We start from the raw sequence: 6,341 nt of genomic DNA on the forward strand, positions 1-6,341 counted from the left end.
AATTGGAAACTTCCACTTTGTTGAGTCTGTCTGTACTCCTCCTTTTATCATGAATGAAATTGTTGATTTCGAGTATGATTCATCTTCTTCCTCTTATTCCTTTGAGGATGATAACATTCTCAAACATCGTAACATGTTAGAATAGTTAGAGCAAAGAAGAGCTCAGCCCATCCGAGAGGACACAAATCTCATAAATCTGGGAACTGACTAATGCCCTTGAATGACCAAAATTGGTTCTTCTCTCAATAAAGATAAAATATCCCAAATGGTCTCTCTCCTCAGGGAATTCGAGGAAGTATTCGCCTAGTCCTATAAGGACATGCCTGGCATTGACCCAAAGATCGTGTAACATAGGCTACCTATGTATCCAGACGCCCGCCTGGTAAAGCAAAAACCAAGGAGGATGTGACCAGAATGGAGTGAAAAGATCAGAGAAGAGGTCATCAAACAATAGAATGCAAGATTTCTCCAAGTGACTCAATACCCTCAGTGGTTGTCCAATATTGTCCCAGTCCCCAAGAAGGATGGGAAAGTCTGAATGTGTGTTGATTTCTGTGACCTAAACAAGGTCAGCCCTAAGGATGATTTTCCACTACCCCACATCGACATCCTAGTCGACAATACTACAAGCCATGCCCTACTATCCTTCATGGATGGTTTCTCAGGCTACAACCAAATAAGCATGTGCCCAAAGGATAGGGTAAAGACAACATTCACCACACCATGGGGGACGTTTTGCTACAAGGTGATGCCCTTTGGATTAAAGAATGCTGGGGCAACATACCAAAAAGTGGCCACGGTTATACTGCACGACATGATACATAAAGAAGTAGAGGTGTATGTCGATGATATGATAGTCAAATCCATCGATCGACAAGGTCATTTTGCAACCCTAAGAAAATTCTTTGAAAGAATAAAAGAATACAAGCTAAGGTTGAACCCTCAGAAGTGTGTATTCACGGCAAGAGCAGAAAAATTGTTGGGTTTCCTTGTTAGTGACAGAGGGATAGAAGTAGACCCTAACAAAATAAAGGCCATCACAGAAATGCCACCACCAAGGATGGAAAAGGAAGTGCGAGGATTCTTAGGTCACATCTAATACATTAACAGCTTCATATCCTGCTTAATCGCGACGTGTGAACCCATCTTCAAACTTCTAAGGAAGAAGGAACCAAAAGAATGGAATGGTGAATGTCAGGACGCCTTCATGAAAATTAGAGAGTATCTTCTTTGTCCCCCTATACTGGTCCCTCCTGTGTTGGGTGAGCCTTTACTCCTGTACCTGTCAGTAGGGGAAGCATCGATTGGATCGATGATGGCACAAATTGACAAGAGAGATGGAGAAGAGCATGCAATTTGGTACTTAAGCAGGAAATTGCTAGAGTATGAAACTCGCTATACTCTGGTGGAGAAAACATGCACTTCCTTGGTGTAGGTAGCTAAAAGGCTGAGGCATTATATGGTATCACATCCAGTTAAGTTGCTCTCGAGGATGGACCCAATCAAGTATCTCTTTGAGAAACTAGCATTGATTGGAAGAATGGACAGGTGGTTATTGTTACTATCAAAATTTGACATAACTTATGTCAATCAAAAGTTGGTGAATAGGGCGAGCCATCTCGGACCATTTGGTGGCATTTCCTGTGAAGACCAATTCACAACCCACGGAGGATTCCTTCCTAGATGAAGATTTACATTTTATGGAAAGCAGTCAAAATGGAGAATGGAAATTATATTTTGATGGAGCTGCAAATCAAAAAGGGTTTGGGGCAGTAGTATTACTCATAACTCCAGAGGACTTTTACCTACCCATGGCATTTCAGTTAGAGTTCAGTTGCACCAACAACGTAGCAGAGTATGAAGCTTATGTCATTGGTTTGGAAATGGCCTTGTCTGTGGGAGTGAAAAAAATCAAAGTTTACGGAGATTCTTCTGTTGTGATCTGTCAAACTCAAGTGAAGTGGAGGACTAAGGATGAAAAGTTGAAACCCTACCAAGTATACTGGAATCAGTTGACCCGATGCTTCAAGGAAGTTTCCTTTGAATATCTACCCCGAGATAGCAATTGATTCGCGGACGCCTTGGCTACTTTAGCATCCATGGTGGAATGCGATCCTTGGGATAGGATCCAACCTTTTCTGATAGAAAGAAGGACTAGCCCAGCATATGGAGAGCCAGTCAATGCGCTCACCAAAGATGGAAGACCTTGGTATGCCCCAGTAGTTGATTACATCAGGGAAAGGAGGTACCCCAAACACTTTCAGAAAGAGAGAAGAGGCATTTGTGGAAATACGCTACTCAATTCATCCTCCAAAGAAGCCTATTGTATAAAAGATCTTATGATGGCATCCAACTGTTACGTGTAGATGAGGAGCAGGCTCAAACCATTATGAAGGAAATTCACCAAGGAATATGGAGACCACATATGATTGCAAAGATGCTTGCCAAGAAAATCCTCAGAATGGGATATTATTGGGCAACAATGGAGGCCGAGTGTGCCACCTTTGTAAGACGGTGCCATTAATGCCAGATAATTGCCAATATTATCCATATTCCTCCGACAGAGTTACATTCGTTGAATGCCCCTTGGCCATTCTCTACTTGGGGAATTGATGTGATTGGGAAGATAGCCCCCAAAGCCTCTAACGGGCATGAGTTTGTTCTAGTCGCCATTGACTATTTTACAAAGTGGGTGGAGGCTCAATCCTATCCAGTTCTGACTGCTGCAAAGGTGGCAAAGTTCATAAAAGAAAATATCATTTGTAGATATGGTGTGCCTCAGCAATTGATTTCAGATCAAGGCTAGCATTTCCAAGAGAAAGTGGAGGAACTTTGTACCAAATTTGGCATTAGAAGGCATAAGTCCACTACCTACCGACCCCAAACTAATGGAGCAGTTGAAGCAGCCAATAAGAATGTAAAGGCCATATTGCAAAAGATGGCTGACGCACATAATGATTGGGCAGAGAAGCTCCCATTGGCCTTGTGGGCATATCGGACATCAGTCCGAACCTCTACTGGGGCAACTCCGTACTCTCTTGTTTATGGGGTAGAGGCTGTACTGCCCGTAGAAATTCAAGTCCCCTCCCTTCGAGTCTTGCTCGATAGTCAATTACGGAAGGAAGAATGGGTGAGGGTTAGATATGAAGAGCTCAACCTCTTGGATGAAAAAAGGATGAAAGGCATGGATAACCTCAAGAAATACCAATAAAGAATGGCTAGGACATTCAATAAAGGCATACACCCTCGAAACATTGAAAATGGGGATCTGGTCTTGAGAGAGTTAAGGGCCCCAATTCATGATCCAAGAGGAAAATTTTGGCCCAATTGGATCGGTCCTCACAAATTAAAGCCATATTGCCAGGCAAGGTGGTTCAACTCTCTGATCTTGATGGAGAAGATCTTTGGGGATTAGTCAATATGGGCCAATTAAAGAAATATTTCGTCTGAGTCTCTTGAAGTAACTTGAACTACGTTTGACCTGATTCCTCCCGAGGGATACATAGGCAACTCGATATATTCGGGTGCGATCTCAGAAAAAAAAAAGAGATATATAATAAGAGGGGGCATTGTGTTAATCCATCCTATAATCATGCCATCCGGCATCCCCTGCAAATATGGATAAATCCCGCCATTTGGTCTTCAAGTCATTTCTTGGATGTATACTAGGTATAGGGTTGCTCAGAACTGGCTATTAATGGAAGACATATCCATTCCATGTCCAAAGTACTAACAGGATCCTTAATGCAGGTAGCATGCGAGGACCAAAGAAAGAAGGGTTAGACGAACAGTTACACCAATGGACTCTTCGTATGCATATGGACGGTCCTACGCTTCTGGAAGATCTCCACCTGACGGTACTAGGAAGGATCAGATGTCTCAAGCTTCATCATAAGTTACTCAGGAAAGTTTCAAGGTGCTGGGATCCTCAGTGGCACACCTTCCATTTTGGAGAGGTCAAGATAACCCCGACTATCGAAGAATTCTAGGCTTGTATGATGATGCCTCACTAAGGAAAGTTGTTCCTCCCGATCATGTAGAAAGATCAACTTTTTCGAACACTAGAAGAATTCTTCACCATGGACAAAAAGGGGTTGAAGCAAATTCTTAACTATGACAAGGTTGATGCATTGAAAGTAGTGAGAATCTTTGGTAGCAACTGGGCCAAAGAAGAAGCACAAGTCTGATGCAGAAAGTGAGCGTATTTGTTCTGTATGATTGGAAAATACCTTGTAACAACTCTAGGGAAAGGGATGCCTCCAATAATTGCAGAGGTTGTCAATTAGATAAAAGAAGGTTGTGACATTGTTCCCACAGTTCTGGCAGAAACTTTCAAAAGGTTAGACTTCATGAGTCAATCTCGGAAGTTAGGAACAGATTTCTTCTACAGATCCCTGGGGATCTTCCAAATATGGTTAATGGAGAAGCTAAGATTAGTGGAGTCGATTTCATGCCCTCAACTCCGGCCAATGCATTATCAGTTGAAAAGAGAGATGCAGGAATTCTACAAGATCCAAAATTAGAAAGAATACCTGGATGAGAGGACTATTCAAGAGATACAATGGGATTGTCCTTGGATGAAAACCAAGGCGGGCTTATCAAAACCAACTGGAGGCGACTATGTGAGACTCATGGGTCTAACCAACACTAGCTTCTACATCCCTTCATTAGCATCCCCAGGGCATGAATTACCTAAGCTAAGGGATTTTTGGGCACTAGAGGTTCTGACCCAGGAAGTGGTGATTGTACTCTCAGAAAACTGGAAAAGGAAAATGCTGTAAACAAGTGATACCCAATTGATCCATCTTCTGTAATCAAATCTATCATTAATAAAATTTGTGCTTCTATGAGAAGAGAAGAAAGAAAAGAGTCACTTTGGTATTGAATGCATAAAATAGTATGTACAAAATTTGCTTCAATAAAAAACAAAGTATATAATAATGTAGAATCTTTTGTAACTATACATAAAATAAAAATAAAAAAAGAGGGAAGAGAGTAAGGTCAGTTGTCGCGGCAGTAATCATCTACAGAAAGGCAACCCCCAGTGCCATCACGACTCATATGAAATGCATCGATCTCAACTCTGGCCTGGGCTAACTCAGCCTGACATCGGTCTAACTCGGCTTGACGAAGCCTGTTCTCCTCTCTCTGAAAAAGAAAAGAAACAAAGAATAAATAAAAAATAAAAAAAGGGAGAAAATAAAAAATATATATAAAAACAAACTCACTAAGTGGTCGATCGTCTCCCCTTGAGAAATGATGACCTCGTCAAGGCTGGACATCATACGCTGTATATTGGCATACCGGTTCATGGATACCTACGAAAAAATAAGAGGGTAAGGGACTTATTCAGTACAAAAGAGAGTCAATGTGGATATACAATAAGTAATTGGACTTACCCCATCATAAGGAATGGGAAGGCCTAGGGCCTGGTCCGATGCCCTGGGGGGCGACAGTATGACGTCAGACATCCGTAGGTCATCAGGTCTGACGAACCAACCACGATAGCCGGGGATGTGATCGTCCATCCCTACCAATTGTATATGAGGTACACCACCAGTGGTCTCTACCTCGGGATCCACCCCACCGCCCACAAGGAGTGAGAGGACTGCCCTCGCCCGAAGCTCCCAGGAATGAGAGGGCGAACGGGGTACTGCAAAAGAATGAGAGCTGGTTAGTACAATTTCTTTATTAATAAAAAAAAAATGAAGAAAAAGTAATAAAGACTTACCCGCGGACCCTCAGGAGTCAAGGGGACACAGACTGTCTCCTGATAGAGAAAGTCCATATAGTCCCCTACAACGGTCAACTGATCTGCCGGCTCACCTGCCCGTAGGTGCTAGATATCTGCCGGCTCCAACAAGTGGGGGGAGTGCATTTGAGCCAGAGGGAGAAAGGGAACCAGCCTCTCCGTGGACCATTGCAGGGACACCCGCTCTCCCAAATAAAAGGAAAACCCCCACGGACCCTTGAAAAGGATCCGGTAGGAGCAGAGAGCAGATGCCCGAGCAAAAAGCTCTGGCTTATCAGGATACTCTGAGAACCAGGAACGAAGGGAGATCTGCCAAACACAGAAGGTGTTAGCAAACAAAAATGTCAAAAACAACATAATAATAATGAAGGTAATGTAATTTCAAACTTACATCCTTAAGCCGCAGCTCGTTCAGGAGACCCTGAACGGCCGGCAGATCCTTGTGGCGCCCACTCTTCAACAGAATCCCTGTAGACCAGCGCCGTGCCCGAGGGAATGTAGTGCCCTCATCCTCTCCTCCCTTGAAGATGGGAGCCCGGAAGGAGAGGATCTCATAACTCCATGTCTGTAACCAAAACAAAAGCAAAAG

Source organism: Telopea speciosissima, chromosome 9, assembly GCF_018873765.1.
Source record: "Telopea speciosissima isolate NSW1024214 ecotype Mountain lineage chromosome 9, Tspe_v1, whole genome shotgun sequence".
NCBI lineage: Eukaryota > Viridiplantae > Streptophyta > Magnoliopsida > Proteales > Proteaceae > Telopea > Telopea speciosissima.